Genomic DNA, 17,273 nt, shown 5'->3' with positions numbered 1-17,273 from the left:
CTTGGAACGTCTTTCTCTCTCACTAAACTCCTACTCATTCTTCAAGGAACAGTGGAGAAATCATTTTCCCTAACCATGCCCTCCTAGCATTAAGAAAGAACTCCTCCATTAGGCTGTCATAGAATTTTGAAGATACCTTTATTAAAGAAGTTATACTTTTGTTATAGAACCAGAGTAAGCTTTTCTTTTAATGTGTTCATCTCCTTCGGTAAAAATCAAGACAGTGAGTTACTTAAAGGCAGTATTTTTGTGTCTCCAGGGCTTAGTAATCTAAAGACATTTAATAAATATTTGTTGAATGAATGGTCCTAGGGAGATATAGAAATCTACTGGGTCAAAAGGTTATGGGTGGGGCTATGATGGAACTTGCTATTATGTAATAAAAAATCGCCATACGATGTCATGAGAAAATTCTGTGAGAACTTATCTGATGACACCAGTCGAGAAGTGTTGACTACCCAGGAAGAGGAGCTAGATTGTGCGTTTTGGTGTCCAGGGTGATGCAGGCCTCTCAGGAATGCTCCCATGCCAAGATAAGCATTAATACCTACCACAGTACTTAGAAGCTAGTAAGCCTACAATAAACATTTATTGAACAAATTAATAAAGGAATGAGTCTGGGAATGAGCTAGCATATTCTGGGCTCTAGGCCATCCTAAACCAGGCTTTGGTTCTAATCTAGGTTAGTCAGGAGTGGTTTGGTGTCTGTGTCAAGCTGTACTGGCACATACTATGCTCCAAGTTGAGCTGATCTCTTAGGTAAGGACAACATGGTTGTTTATCTATGTCAATACAAATCTGGGTACCGCATTGTATTGAGAATGGTACTGCTGCAATTCTGATTGAATTATAAACCGGTTTCTGACCTGAATGTTTGGACTGGGCAGCAGGTTTGATCTGAGATGTGGGTTCCATTTTGGGCTATAGATTGGTTTGGGATTTTCCTTGGGTATGGAATTAGCCCCTAAGGAATCATGAACTAGGTCAGACCACAGAGTGTGGCCAAAATTCAAAGATAAAAAAGTTAGTAACTCAGGTAACTTTTGACCACAGTATTTTGGGATATATATACTTAGGCTAAAGCCCAAAAGAACTGTAAACAAAATTTTTTTTACTTTTTTTTGCTACTTTATTGAGCTATGACTGACATATAAAAAGCTATACATATTTAACATATACAGCTCAATTCAACAAATACAGTTTGGAGATAAGTAGATACCTGTGAAACCATCACCACCATCAAGGTCACACATATCCATCATTCCCCAAAGTTTCCTCCCACCCTCTTTACTGTTGTTGTTGTTGTTAGTGTTGTGTGTGTGTGAGTGTGTGTGTGTGTGAGTGTGTGTGTGTGTGCGCGCGCGCGCGCGCGCGTGCATGTATGGTAACAACACTTAACGTAAGATCTACTCTAGAACATTTTAATTTTTTTTTTCAACGTTTATTTATTTTTGCGACAGAGAGAAACAGAGCATGAACGGGGGAGGGGCAGAGAGAGAGGGAGACACAGAATCGGAAACAGGCTCCAGGCTCTGAGCCATCAGCCCAGAGCCTGACGCGGGGCTCGAACTCACGGACTGCGAGATCGTGACCTGGTTGAAGTCGGACGCTTAACCGACTGCGCCACCCAGGCGCCCCTAGAACATTTTAAATGTATGTTTTATTTTTTTTTTTTTTATTTTTTTAAAAATTTTTTTTTTCAACGTTTATTTACTTGGGACAGAGAGAGACAGAGCATGAACAGGGGAGGGGCAGAGAGAGAGGGAGACACAGAATCGGAAACAGGCTCCAGGCTCTGAGCCATCAGCCCAGAGCCTGATGCGGGGCTCGAACTCACGGACCGCGTGAGATCGTGACCTGGCTGAAGTCGGACGCTTAACCGACTGCACCACCCAGGCGCCCCTAGAACATTTTAAATGTATGTTTTAAAATAGAACATTTTAAATGTATGATACAGGACTGTTAGCTATAGGCACCATGCTGTATAATAGATCTTCAGTACTTATTTATCTTACTTAACTGGAATTTGACCCTTTGACCATCACCTCCCCATTTTCCCCTCTCCCCAGCCCCTGGTAATCATCATTCTATTCTCTACTTCTGTGAGTTGGACTATCTTAAATTCCACATATAAGTAAGATCATCAGTATTTGTCTTTTTATGGCTTATTTTACTTGGTGTAATGTCCTCCAGGTCCATCCATGTTGTTGTGAATGGCAGGATTTTTTTCCTTTTTAAGGCTGAATAATATTCCATTGTTTGTATGTATCACATTTTATTTATCTTTTCATCTATTGATGAAAATTTTTATTATTTCCATATATTGGCTATTATGAATAATGCCTCAGTGAACCTGAAAGTGTAGTTATCTCTCCCCAAGATCCTGATTTCAATTCCTTTCGATAAATATTCAAAAGTGTGATTGCTGAATCATAGGATGGATCTATTTTTAACTTTTTCAGGAATTTCCATGCTAATGTCCATAATGGCTGTACTATTACATTACCACCAACAGTATACCAGGGTTCCCTCTTTTCCACATCCTCACCAACACTTGCTATCTTCTGTTTTTATAATAATAGCCATTTTAACAGTTTTGAGAGTCTATAGGTTGCCTTTTCATTTTGTTGATGGTTTCTTTTGCTGTGCAGCCCAAGTGGACATAAGGAAAATAAAATCAACTTTTTAAGTTTTGTCTTTCACTGTGCTTTTTAATATTCTGGAATAAACTGACACTTTATAATTTAGGTCATTGGTTCTCTTTCAGATCCATGAAGTCAAAGCTATTTTATAATACTTAGATATTATTTATTGCATGGAATCATCATTGCTAACTGTAAATAAATCAATAAAAGTCTTTAAAATTTTCTTGGTTTGATTTCCAATATGATAAGTATAAGTACAAAGGAATCTGGAGACTAAAAACTTTGAGAATCTCTGCTTTAGAACAAAAGCTATTATTTTTTCTTGAAAAACAAAAAGGCATACATTATATTTCTCTGTAAGTATTTCTCCTAGAATAGTCTCAATCATTTATATTGACTAACTTTTTTTTTATGTTTATTTGTTTTTGAGAGAGAGAGAGAGAGAGCAGAGGAGGGGCAGAGAGAGAGAGAGAGAGAATCCCAAGCAAGGCTCTGCACTGTTATGTAGCACAGAGCCCAATGTGGGGCTCAAACCCATGAAGTGTGAAATCATGACCTGAGCTGAAATCAAGAGTCAGATGCTCAACCAGCTATGCCACCCAGGAGCCCCTATGTTGACTAACCTTTAACCAAAGTTAACTAAATTCTATTGCACAAAAAAAACTGGAAGGATGGATAAGTGAGATCTACCTGTTGTACAGGAGTTTTCTAGCACACTAGCAAAGCTGATCAATAAAGTAATACGACTTCTCCATCTCTTTTCAACTTCTTAAAGTAGCAAAAGTGAACATGTTTATTAACATGTTTATTATAGCCACTGTAATACACACAAAAAAAGCAAAACCATGTACACCTTAAACCATGCTTAGTAATAATCAGTGATGCAATATTCTACATTACTTAGAAGTTATCTAGGTATTTGATGATTATCCATCAATTTACTTAATATCAGTTCCACGTTTTAAGTTTAAAAACTTGGGAATTAACTTCAGGTTACTACAAATCATGCATACTGAAAAATATAATTACTATTAAAACATTTGTCATTTTAATGATTCAATTTAGTTGAACACAATTTTCTATTTCATAATCTTAAACATCATTAATACCCACTAGTCAAAGATGACCAGGAACACTCCTAGAGTATAACAAGTTTGGTTTATAACTCATTGAAGCAGGAGGGAGCATATATGATGGGCAACCGTGGGGTGGCTCAGTAAAAGGGTGTTAGAAAGGACTGACAGAAGTTGAGATTTGGTTGGGTGATTTGGGAAAAGGGTTTACTCTAGGTTGGGTATTGTCAGAAAGTGGGGACAATTCTATGAGTATCTCAATAAATCTTATTCATAGGGAGGGTAAACTAAAGCAAGCCTAGAACTATAATTGGTAAAGCAGCATCAGTCACTCATTCTAGCTGGTATAGGGAGATATTTGGTATTTTATGGCTCGGACAATGTTCTTGTTGTGTCTGTGTTTGGATATGATTCTTGGAATGGGCTTGTTTTTGTCTTAATCTATCATGGTCATAGAGTGGCCTTATCTGATGTTGATGTTCTATGAAATAGCTCATGTTCAGCAGAACACCATCAAGATCTACCTGTGACCGCCAGGCTAGCTCATAGCAACACTGAGGCCCACCAGCTGATAGCACCAGGACAGTTCTTGGACGGTAAGGGCTGATTTTTTTCTTTATTAATGGGATACAGAAGTAATGTTAGCTTATTTGGTCAGTAAACCTCCATATGTTTAGGATAAACAAATCCAAGTAGAACAAAATGTATGTTTGTATTTTACTTAACATGGATAAATCCGAGAAAAGCAATAGCTATTTTTTAAAACCAAAATTGTTAAATGAGTCTTGAAGGGATTCAGAAGATGCCATCTCAAAATATGCTGATTTGGCCTACTGATTATTTTGAGCTAAAGACACTTGAAAAAAAGTAGGTATAAGAAGAGCACTCTGACTTCCTCTTTTCTTCCTGCAAGCAGGAGATAAAACTCCATGTGAAAGATGTCCTCTCTGTACCTGGAGGAAAAGAACATCCTATTGTCACAGATAGGAAATCGAGGTCACAAGAAATCTGTACAAATTTTGGTAAAATAATTCTACCTTCCTTGAGCTTCCCCGTATATTTATTTTAGTTACTTGTTCACAATTACTGCTTTTTGTTCAACCTGGTATATAAACACTTAGGCCTAACCACTTTTTTGGGTCTTCATTTTCCTGTAAAGTTTCTCATGTAAATGTAAAAATAAAATTTGTATATTTTTCCTTTCTTAATCTATGTCAACTTAATTCTCAAGCCAGCCAGAGACCTTAAGAGGGTAGAGGAAAAGTTTTGCCTCATCTGTACCCTCATTCGCCAAAGGTTTACCTTAATTATGTGAACTTGGATTTTTTAAATTTATTTATTATTTTTTATTTGAGAGAGAGAGAGAGAGAGAGAGCATGAACGTGAGCAGCAGGGAGAAAGAGAAAATCTAGCAGGCTCCATGCTCAGTGCAGAGCCTGACATGGGGCTTGATCCCACAACCCTGGGATCATGACTTGAGCTGAAATCAAGAGTCACATGCTCGACCAACTGAGCCACCCAGGTGTCCTTATGTGAACTTGGATTCTTAAAATGTTTCTGAGTTAGTTTCTGTTAGAATTTTTTTAGTCAGCACACTTAAATAGATGTTTGATTTCCTTATTTAAGGGAATTTTAGGAATAGTTGATTTATATGAGTGCTTAGCTGTCTCTATAAGCCAACCAGAAAAGAGCTCTTTTAATTTAGAAGACTTCCTAAACTAATTTATTAATATCTTCCAGAGATAGGAAGGCATTTCACACTTCTACAAGAAATAAAGGGCTTTCTAAGTTACATACAAATGGGTACACACAGACCTAGATTTCTAGCTCTAAATCTACAATTTCAGACACAACTGAAGAGTAAACATAGAAACACAAAAACTCACTACTTTAGATATCAAAAGTTGTTACCCCTCCTGGTGTGAAGCTAATACCCCTTCAGCTGTGAGTGATCTTAAAGCAGACAGACAAACAAGACCAACAAACCAGATCTCTGTTTTCTCTTATCCAACAGAAATAGATCTGTATCATCCATCTGCATATTTCACCAAATGGTCAGACTTTAAAACCACATTCCCAATCATGGCTGTCAAGTTTGAAGAATAACTTATCAGTCATAAAATATACAGAAACAAAAATTAAAGCACAGGGACACCAGGGTGGCTCAGTCGGTTGAGTGACCGACTTGGGCTCAGGTCATGACCTCCTAGTTCATGGGTTTGAGCCCACATCAGGCTGTGTGCTGACAGCTCAAAGCCTGGAGCCTGCTTTGGATTCTGTGTCTTCCTCTCTCTCTGCCCCTTCCCCACTCATGCTCTGTCTCTCTCTCAAAAATAAATAAACATTAAAACATTTACTTTAAAAAATTATAAATAAATACAGCACAAAATTAGTAGAGGAAATAAGAAACTAGAAAAACAGGGGCACTTGGGTGGCTCAGTCAGTTGAGTATCTGACTCTTGATTTCTGCTCAGATTATGATCTCACGGTTTGTGGGATCAAGCCTGGCATTGGGCTCTGCATTGACAGCGTTTAGCCTGCTGGGGTCCTCTCTCTCCCTCTTTCTCTGCCCCTTCCCAGTTTGTGCACGGTCTCTCTCTCTCTCTCTCCAGTACATGAGCAATTTTTCTCTCTCAAAATAAATAAATAAATAAATAAACATTAAAAATAAAAGAAAGAAACTAGAGAAACAGAGAGTCAGGCAAATTAAAGTTCTAGGGCCACTTAGCATTCACTTCTATGTGTCAAAAAATAAGTATCTGGGCTTAAGCCAGCCATGAGTTACACTTCTCCAGCAGTGTACTTTACCTGGCCCTTTCATGTAAATCCATTGGACATGCTGGTGGATAACCTCCAAAATAGTTAAAAGTATGCACTTTTTGAAAAGGTAAAATCATGACCGATACAAATATAAACATGTATCAAAATTTTTATTTGACTCATTAATTTATAAGGGAACCAGGAATGTATTATTATAGGTTCAAAGAAGAATAAATGATGTTGAAATAAATTTTACAATTAGATACAAAACTGGTCTATCAACAGGGCAATAATCTATTGCATCCACAAGACAGAATTCATCTCCATTTCTCTGGACAAAAACAGCTGCATTATTCTCTGTTTTCTACAATTTACAGAGTTATAAACTAGCTCAAAGACAATGATGGGGGCGGTAACTGGGAAGGATGCACTAAACAGGCATGAGTAATCATTTTGTTAGTCCATTTAAAATTTTTTCACAATTTTTCCTGACAAGTAGATCCCATTTTTAAAAATATGTATGTATATGTATGGGTAGATATAACTAAGTAGATTTTTGTAGGATTATACAAGTAATATTTTAAAAGACTAGCTTATTAATATGGCGTAGGGGGTTTAATGTGGGTAGAGGAAGGAAAGGGAAGGTAAATAAGGGAGGAGTCAAGAAAAAGGAAGAAAAAACTGCATTTTAAAAAATCATTGTATATGAGGAGCACCTGGCTGGCTCAGTTGGTAGAGCATGTGGCTCTTGGTCTCAGGGTTGTGAATTCAAGCCCCATGTTGGGTGTAGCAGTTAAGAATAAAATCTTTAGGGGCGCCTGGGTGGCGCAGTCGGTTAAGCGTCCGACTTCAGCCAGGTCACGATCTCGAGGTCCGTGAGTTCGAGCCCCGCGTCAGGCTCTGGGCTGATGGCTCAGAGCCTGGAGCCTGTTTCAGATTCTGTGTCTCCCTCTCTCTCTGCCCCTCCCCCGTTCATGCTCTGTCTCTCTCTGTCCCAAAAATAAATAAACGTTGAAAAAAAAAATTAAAAAAAAAAAAAAGAATAAAATCTTTAGCGGGGGCGCCTGGGTGGATTGGTCGGTTAAGTGTCCGACTTCGGCTCAGGTCATGATCTCACAGTCCGTGAGTTCGAGCCCCACATCGGGCTCTGTGCTGACAGCTCAGAGCCTGGAGCCTGTTTCAGATTCTGTGTCTCCCTCTCTCTCTGCCCCTCCCCTGTTCATGCTCTGTCTCTCTCTGTCTCAAAAATAAATAAATGTTAAAAATAATTAAAAAAAAAAAAGAATAAAATCTTTAGGAATAAATCATCGTATATGCTATTACCATATTTATACACTTCGGTTTTTTGTTCTAGGTGATAGCAGGTGTTTGTTACATTTTTCTAAGAACCTTTCTTTTCCCAAAGAAAATTTAAAAAGAAAAAAGAAAGGATCAGACATCAACATCATTATAGGAACTGGGATATGGTCTTCAGTTGGCCAGGCTAGCCTGGTCTGGCCTTTGTTTCTTGTTCTTAGTTGTCAGTGCTACTCTCTTAAGTGTTTCTAGTGTGTGTTAAATCTGACTTTATCTGGCTTCTTGATTCAGAAACTGAATCCCTCCCAAGCTCTTCCCTGTCCCTGTAATCCCTTTCCTGGGGCAATGAGAGATAAACACTTTCTGATTCCAGAAGCCAGATACATTTAGATTCAATAATCACTTATTGGGCCAGAAAACTGAGTGCTTTGGCTACTGGAAGCCAGTCCACCCAGGTGAAGAAGATTATGTCCAAATATCCTGAGAAACTTCTTCAAAAACCTTCCCTAGAGAAGTGCCACTGGGATCCTGAGCAGAGACATTGTCTGAGGATGAATTGACATGGTGGAGCAAACCCACTGAGGTGCAGGTTCAGACACAGCTGAAATATTTCTTGCAATAGGGAAGGACTGACATGGCCAGACTCTGGAAATACCACCTTTGATCTGTCAGGGTTCAGTCCCACAAAACTAGAAACCCTTGACTCACCACCCCTTACCCACACCCAGCCTGTTTCATAAAAACAAGTTCCCTTTACTTAAGCCAGCCTGGTAGCAAAACTAAAGCAATTTCCTTTGCTGACAAATGCTATTAAAAATAAAACTGAGGGGCGCCTGGGTGGCGCAGTCGGTTAAGCGTCCAACTTCAGCCAGGTCACCATCTTGCGGTCCGTGAGTTCGAGCCCCGCGTCAGGCTCTGGGCTGATGGCTCAGAGCCTGGAGCCTGTTTCCAATTCTGTGTCTCCCTCTCTCTCTGCCCCTCCCCCGTTCATGCTCTGTCTCTCTCTGTCCCAAAAATAAATAAACGTTGAAAAAAAAAATAAAAAAAAAAAAAAACTGAGATCTTATAGTAAAAGACTTATTTTTACCAAGCACCATTTACCTGTTCACAATGAACAGATTTATCTACTCATGACAGATTTACCTATTCATTTTCTAATCAGGATATTACATATCTGTATCAGGAACTACCCAATTCTATTTAACTCTTCATATTTTAAATCACTTGGATTCTTTTGCCTATTTGGAGGTAATATTTTAAAAATCATGACTCTCACATAGATATAAAATGAACACATACCAAAGACGTTATTTAATTCACTTATTAATGAGGGAACCAATAAGATGTTACAACTATGAAACCTAAACCAGCTACCTGGCAACCCTAACACTCAGCCAGACACTGAAAAAGGGAACCATACCTAACTTTAATATGACCTGGTGCTATTTCTGCCTGCATTGGCATGAGTTTGTTATTCTCCTGTCTTCACTTAGCATCACTTAATTTTTCCTGGAGTCTCCTGCCCAGACAAATGGTTTGATTGTTTATTATGGGAACTTCATGGAGGAATCATCAACACTCTAATGGAAAACATCAATAGTTTGCCCCTTAGGTTTCTTTGAATCCCTTTCCTCAAATCCATTTCTTGGTTGTTTCTACCAAACCCAAACTATTGTATCATGATCCTTACCTAATCATAATTAAGTCCTTATTTTGAAAGACTCACCCTACATCAAACTTCCAATTCTCTGTAAATTCTGTCTTTGCCTTCTCCCTCCAAAATACTGCCAAAGCTTTGTGAAGTGGTTTTCTTCCTTACCATGGTAAGCAATAAACTCTGCTTCATCTTATAACAGATTGTGTTCGTGATATTTGGCAACGGATTCAGAGAGAATCCAAGGAGTAGGCTCATATAAAAGCCATCGGGAATACTGAAGAGTCTGTTTAATAAATGCAAAACTGACTTCTTCCACAGTGGGGGAGGGAAATCAACTGAATCTCGGCCAAGCAAAATTCACTTGCATGTCTGTAGATAGGAGTCATTGTACCAGTATCAGCTATCTATAATTTATAGTGTTATATATAACTCATAGCCAACAAAATGCTCAGAGACCCTATAGAATCAGATAACTGGAAATATGTGCTAGATAAGACCTATTTTCCACTGAAGACATCAGTAATTTTGTTGGTCCGTTTCAGTCTCTTATAATTTTTCCTTATATACTACATGGCTGCTACTTCAGAATTATACCACACTGATTAAGTAACAGAATACAGGGGCGCCTGGGTGGCTCAGTCAGTTGAGCGTCCGACTTCAGCCCGGGTCACGATCTCGCAGTACATGAGTTGGAGCCCCTCGTCGGGCTCTGGGCTGATGGCTCAGAGCCTGGAGCCTGCTTTCGATTCTGTCTCCCTCTCTCTCTGCCCCTCCCCCGTTCATGCTTTGTCTCTCTCTGTCTCAAAAATAAATAAACATTAAAAAAAAAAGTAACAGAATACATTCTCTTTTTGGTATACCTGGTTTGATTATCATGCCTACATGCCTCAATTTTGCTATGGTAGTAGTTATGTTATCTCTGGAGTTAGAAACTCAGTATGGTCCTATAGTGACTTCAAAATAACCATACACTAAAGCAACTCTTTATGAGAACCTTGAAGATATTCCAATAGCTGCCACCTCCCTTCTCAATCTTACCAGCTCCATTGTTTTTCCTGATGTTCCAAGCACCTTCCTCTACAGTAAAATCTTGTACTTATGTGCTGTTAAAAAGAAACAGCAGGTCCTAAAATGGAGTCACTTGTGCTAAGCCCACATCACCAAACCAAAGCTTAATACCTAACCTAATTGCAGTTTCAATCTTCTCCAGGAATGTAGTCTTGTTTTCTAATAATTTTTTTTAAGTTTACATATTTATTTTTAGTCAGAGGGCACAAGGGAGGGGTGGAGACAGAGGGTGAGAGAGGGAATCCCAAGAAGGCTGTGCATTAACAGCAGAGAGCCTGATGCACAAACTCACAAACTGTGAGATCATGACCTGAGCTGAAGTTGTACACTTAACCGACTGAACCACCCAGGCACCCCAGGAATGTAGTCTTAGCCAGTCAGTCTGGAATTTTCTAGTCAGCACGAAAGACATAATCTGCCATATAGACCCTTTCCATCCCCCAAAGGAAGGTGAGGTAATCTGCTTTCCTTATCCCTTACTCCTTCTGCCTATGAAACCCTGCCATTTTGTACAGCTCCTTGGAGTGCCTTTCTGCTTACTAGATGGGATGTTGCCCAATTAATGAATTGTTGCATAAAGCCAATTAGAGGGGCACCTGGGTGGTACAGTCGGTCAAGCATTGGACTCTTGATCTCAGCTCAGGTCATGATCTCACAGTTTGTGAGTTCAAGCCTTGCATTGGGCTCTGGGCTGATGGCGCAGAACCTGCTTGGGATTCTGTCTCTCCTTCTCTCTGCCCCTCCCCTGCTTGTGCTCTCTATTGCTCTCCCTTTCAAAATAAATAAACTTAAAAACAATTAAAGGCAGTTAGATCTTCAAGTTTTCTCAGTTAAATTTTTTCATTTAACAATGCCAATCTTGCCCATTCTTCCCTTTCCTAAAACTTATACTTTTGACTAAGATTCTCTCTACTCTTCTATTAATTCATATTCTTTACATTTGTCAAGGCTGAATCCAAAATTAGTCCTTCACAGGAAGTCTTCCTCAAATGGCTTATCCCAAAACCCTCCTCTGTACTCCTCTTGATATCCTCTCACTTTGTCAAACCCAGCCTTTGTGCGTTTGTTATCCTTCTTGGCCTCTTGGCAGCATTTGATGCTGTTTGGCATCAGCCTCCCCTTGACACTCTCTCCTCCTTCATTTCCTTAATGGGGTATTCTTCTAAACTTCCTCCTCTTCCCTGACCTTTTCTCCTCTCTCCTAGCCTGTCTGTTATCACCTAAACATGAGGATTCTCCAATGATCTTGGGTTGAGCAGAGTTATTTATCTGCAGTCCCTGGCACCTGCTTCACCTCCCTTGCAGCATCGACAATATTTCTGGTGCCACACTTACTTGGCAAGGAAAGAGGCAGACTAAGGATAAACATGGACTTCCACATGGGCCCTGAGGCCCACAGATGCTGAGACCTGACCTGAAAGTTACCTTAGGGAGCTCTGGTCAGGACTGCAGTGTGGTGTATATTGGCCACTGGGGAGAGCACAACACATGTAGGAGAGGAAAGTTTCCTAGGGTCCCTCACTGGGTCTGAAAGTTAAACTAACAAAGGAAGATTAATAAAAGAAAAGCATACTAATTTACTTCAAATAAGTTTGTTTGTGACACAGGAACCTTCATAAGGACATGAAGACTTAAGAGTATTTTATTCTGGGTTGTTTGATGAAAAGTAGACAGTTGTGGAGGAATATGGTAGGTTACAGAGTATGAGGTAAGTGTAGTAAACTGGAGGAAACTTAGCAAGGCCTTTCAGGATTTTTCTTGACATCCTTCTGAATGAGGTTGCTCCTTTCCTCCAAGTATAAGGAGAACATCTCTCATACGAGGGTTTTATGACTTATTTCAGGGCAGAAAGGCAAGGGGAAGGTTAGAGTGACCTTCCTTCTACTATTTTCTCAAAACTTCTTCAGCTTAAAATATTCAATATGGCAAGGTGCCACATTTTGAGTAGTATGTCCGGAGCCCCATCATGTTCAGTGGAACGCTTGGATATTGCCACAGCTTCCCAGAAATCCTGTAACTCAGACCTCCAGCAGTACTGAGTAGTCACTCAGCCAGAGGGTGTAGACCTGTGCAACTCCTGGCACTCAGAGGATGACTATGTCAGCCCAGAAAACTTAGTTCTTTCAAATTGTGAAGCTTCTATAGTATCTGACTTTGCCTTTTCCTTCTGTTAATAAAAGAATCCATAGACTTTTGGTTTATATGAGATACTGTGATCAAGAAAAGCAACAGCTGGCATACAGGCCTATGTCCCCAGAACACTCCCTTATCTTTGGAGGGAAAAACAAAGCTCCACTGGGGAGCCTGGGAAACCTTCCATTTGCAAGGTTAAGTGGCTTTTGGAATTCCTGGCAAAACCCTTTAATCCATAAGGACACCAAGCTGTGACTTTCAGTCAGAGCTTCTGTCTTGAACTTCAAAGGTATTACATGATCCCCAGAAAGGTTAGGTAAATACGTGTGTCAAAGATTTTAAAGAGATATGAACACATACTATGTGTTAGACCCTATACTAGACACTTAAGTGTGAGACAAAATGAAGTGAAGACATTACTGATGAATTTTATTCACCACTAGTCCTTCATTTCCTCTTAGATAGGAGCACACCCATGTACTCTGCAGACAATAGAAAGTATAAAGCATTCTGATATGTAATAATCTCCAATATGGGGGCACCTGGGTGGCTCAGTTGGTTAAGCATCTGACTTCAGCTCAGGTCATGATCTCTCAATTCCTGAGTTCGAGCACCACATTGGACTCTGTGATGACAGTTCCTTTCCACATCCCCTAGTTGCATAGAACTTTTGATAAGGACATCTGACATCCCTACTCATGTGCCTGTGCAGAAGACAGACTCTTGTTTGGGTTCCATTATAAGATCTTCTTTAGCTTCCTTGGTTCTCCTGAGAGTCCCCTCCCTTTCAGATCCCCTCCCTAATGTTGCACATTGGCTCCTTTGCCCCAGGGCACTGCACTGGTAGGGGGAATCTCCTAGCTGCAGAGTGCCTGCCTTGCTAACCTCACAGATGGGCCAGACGTAGCCTCTGCCCTTAGGTCACTCATAGACCAAGAAGATCAGTGCCATGTAATCTTGAAACTAGCCATTTTGTCTATATAGAAGAACTTGATCTGCTTTCATGTGGTTGTCTAGCATAATTTATATTCATACTTCCAACCATGAACAGTCATTTATAAGTTGTATTAAGTCACCTAGAAACTAACCCTTTCTACAGAGGAAATTATGTTAAACCAGTGTCTTCTGTGGTTTATTCTGGTGCATTTTTCATTTTGATAGCAGGAAAGTTCATCTGTGGAAAGAATTTCAAGTTGAATAATATTGTAGAAAGGATCCCTAGCTAGAAATCATGCATCTTGGAGTTCAACCAAACTCTGCCCCTATAACATTGTTTCACCTCTCTGGGTCCCCACTTACTAAGACATTCAGTGCTACAGGAAATGGCAAATACTTTTTGATGCTCTCACAGTCAAAAGTAGGCTTCAACTAGGGACACCTGGGTGGCTCAGTCGGTTTAATGTCTGATTCTTGATTTCAGCTATGGTCATGATCTTGCAGTTCATGAGATTGAGCCCTGTGTTGGTCTTGTGCTAATAGTATGAACCCTGCTTGGGATTCTCTCTCTCTCTCTCTCTCTCTCTCTCTCTCTCTCTCTCTCTCTCTCTCACACACACACACACACACACACACACACACACACACACAAAATAAATAACATTTAGCAAGAAATTTTAAGTGGGCTTCTACTAAATCAATGGGACATTGGGACTGAATACCAACTAGTCTAATCCCTCATTTTACAGAGAGAAATGAGGCTAAGAGCAATCAAGTGGCTTACCGAGGTCAGACATCTAGCTGAGATCAAAGTCAAGACTATGTGATGAAGAACTGTGTGCTCTGTTGTTTGCTAGACCCCAAGCCATTGTGTGCCTATTGGTTTTTATGTAGCAGCAAACAATGTTATGCCTCACTTAATACATAGTTTTCTTCCTTTGTTTAGACACTTCCCTTTGAAGGAGATAGAGTTCTTCCATTTATTGTGATTTACTTTGAGGGATTAAAAGCTTTTATCTTATGTTGTTGGTCATAAAATTAAATTTTTGAGCAGCTTTAAGCACTATTTGTGTGATACAAAAAAGTAAAAGTTTCTGAAAGATGAAAATTTTCTAATTTTATATTTCAATAAGACATTTAGCGTGCAGAAAAAAAGGAATATAAAAATGCCTTTATTCAGAATTTAGAATCATAACAGGATTTTCCTTGTAAGAGAAAAATCACAGGAACAAGTTTTCAAGACTCGAAGCTTTTTTTGATAATTAACATAGTGGTAATTAATTTTCCTCTGACATGTTGCACTTTATTTTTGTATTACACCTTTCATATAGTGATTATAGGTGAGTTTTAATCTTGCTGCTAATCAAGTTTTGGAGCAAATGGGTGGCTTAGTTGGCTAAGCCTCAGACACCTGATTTCAGCTCGGGTCATGATCTCATGGTTTGTGAGATCGAGTCCCGCATCAGGCTATATCCTGACAGCTTGGAGCCTGCTTGAGATCCTCTCTCTTCCTCTCTCTCTATTCCCCCACCTCAAAATAAATAAATAAACTTTAATTCAGTTTTATATAACCCATTTATTTTATTCTCTCAGTTTTCCAATCAGCAAATCAACACTTTTAGAAATAAGATACCTTCAAAAGCTCCATATTGCCAGTCCCTTATTTCAGCAAACTGTAGTCTGAATGTGGCTTGTGAGTGGCCTCTGGCTCAAATTTAGCCTTACCTGTCACAGGAGTGATGATGCCATCATGCTAGCCATCAGTTCAGGCTCTACCAGGTAGGATGAGGTCTCACAGCTCCCAAGCAGTCACCTGCCACCATCTCTTCACCACCCTCTTGCCTTCTCTTCCCACTTAGCTGGCCTGTTTTCATTCAGTTTTCCCTGCTTTGCCTTGGGCTTCCCCAGGACCTATGATTAAGCACCCTTTTCTTTCTCTCAGCTTCTGTCTACAGACAGGATACCTGAGAGAGATTTGTCCCATCTCCTTCCCCATCCCCATTTGGGACCCATTATTGTCCCACCCTGCCCTCCATCTAGGTACAAAGGAACAAAACAAAAGAAGCAAGTAGGAGGTTTGTTCCAGTCCTTAGTTGCAGAGTTCTTGGACAGCAAGCATTAGGTTCTGAGTTAGAAACTTGTGACCCCTAAAAGGAGAGGATGATAAATATTTCTGATGAATCCTTGTTGAAAGTAGAGGTATAATTGGAAGTGATAGTGTGTCGTCTGTATCTTTGTTACTCAAAGTGTGGTCTGCGGATCAGCAGAGCATCTCAGGCCCTACCTTAGACATAACAAATCCAAATCTGCATTTTAGTAAGACCTCCTTCTAAGTGATTTATGTGCACTCTGTCTAAGGTCAGTCTGGCTTGATCTGTCCTTTCCTATGAAAGGCCTCAGAGTGACCAGGGCCTGTAAGACAGACTTGGGGTACCAAAAATGCACAAGAGCCAAATGTTAATTCAGGCATCCACAGAGAGACATCACTACCACTGGACTTACATACTTGCCTGCTCATTTCTCCCTGTTAGCAAACTTAACTCAGGCAGCTAGATCCTCATCAAGCTACCAAGTGAACCTGGGGTATTTATTCTCCCTCATAAATGATGCAATCTTTCTCTAGATACATTATGGCCAGACTGAGAACCCTTAGTTTCCTTCCTCTGCTTCAGAAAAGCAGTCTTACTTCCTCATTTTCTCAAGCTGTGGGAACATCTCCTGATAACTCCCAAATAATTTTATCATTGTAACTCAGTCACATAATCCCATGTAAACCTTATAACAAGGCAATAGGTACTTATAGGTACTTATAACTATGCAACTATTGTACTTATAAGTACAATAGATACTTGTAACTATGCAATAGGTACTATTATCCCCATAGAGAATGCAGAAACCAAGGCTCAGAGATGTCAAGTAATGTGTTCAAGGTAACGCATCTTTTAGTAGGGGATCAGAATTCTTGCTGACTCCAAAACCTGTGGTTTTAGGCGCTACAATGTACACACCACCTCTTTGGCCTTTTCCACAGGCAAACTCCAAAGCTACTTTGCAAGCTGCTATTTACAGACATATGGCTGACTTGTTTTCCTGCTCCTTTGTGTGGTTTATATGTCATATGTAACCACATCATGATTGCTATCATTTTCATCATCTTTTAAAAAAATTTTTTTAATGTTTATTTGTTTTTGAGAGAGAGAGAGAGAGAGAGAGAGACAGAGCACAAGTGGGGGAGGGGCAAAGAGAGAGGGAGACACAGAATCCGAAGCAGGCTCCAGGCTCTGAGCTGTCAGCCCAGAGCCCAACCCAGGGCTCAAACCCATGAACTGTGAGATCATGACCTGAGCCGAAGTTGCACACTTAACCAACTGAGCCACCCAGGCACCCCTCATTTTCATCATCATCAATTAACTTTTGTTGAAAGCTGTCACAATGCTAGACACTATAATTTTAATTCCCTACATGCTGTTTCCGGGTGCATACTCTTCCTTTTAAATAATCACATTGCTAAGAATATAGTATTTTCTTTTGAAAGTGTGACACACTACATACAGGTACTGAGGCATTTGTTTCAGTGCTGGAAGCTGGAGAAAAAAAACATTTGCTCAGTTGCTCACCATGCACAAAGTGTGAACAATTGATGCCCTGCTTTCACACTTCATGCTTGATGATTTCAAAGATCAAGATAATTCTTTTCAACCAGAG

General features: G+C 39.8%; 1 long non-coding RNA gene across 2 annotated transcripts in view; it reads left to right on the top strand.

Annotated features, from left to right (window-relative positions):
• Positions 1-17,273, top strand: part of LOC125177142 (uncharacterized) — a 39,536-nt gene that overhangs the window by 15,073 nt on the left and 7,190 nt on the right. The window contains exons 3-4 of one of the 2 annotated variants that reach the window (XR_007156517.1): positions 4,211-4,314; positions 4,635-4,974. This is a non-coding gene — a long non-coding RNA (uncharacterized LOC125177142). Of the gene's footprint in view, positions 1-4,210; positions 4,315-4,634; positions 4,975-17,273 lie in introns of those variants that run through there. The other variant, XR_007156518.1, reaches the window with a different exon arrangement.

Source organism: Prionailurus viverrinus, chromosome D1 (genome assembly GCF_022837055.1).
Source record: "Prionailurus viverrinus isolate Anna chromosome D1, UM_Priviv_1.0, whole genome shotgun sequence".
NCBI classification, from domain to species: Eukaryota; Metazoa; Chordata; class Mammalia; order Carnivora; family Felidae; genus Prionailurus; species Prionailurus viverrinus.
Note: the sequence above shows the minus strand (reverse complement) of the source record. Positions and strands in the feature narration are given on the sequence as shown.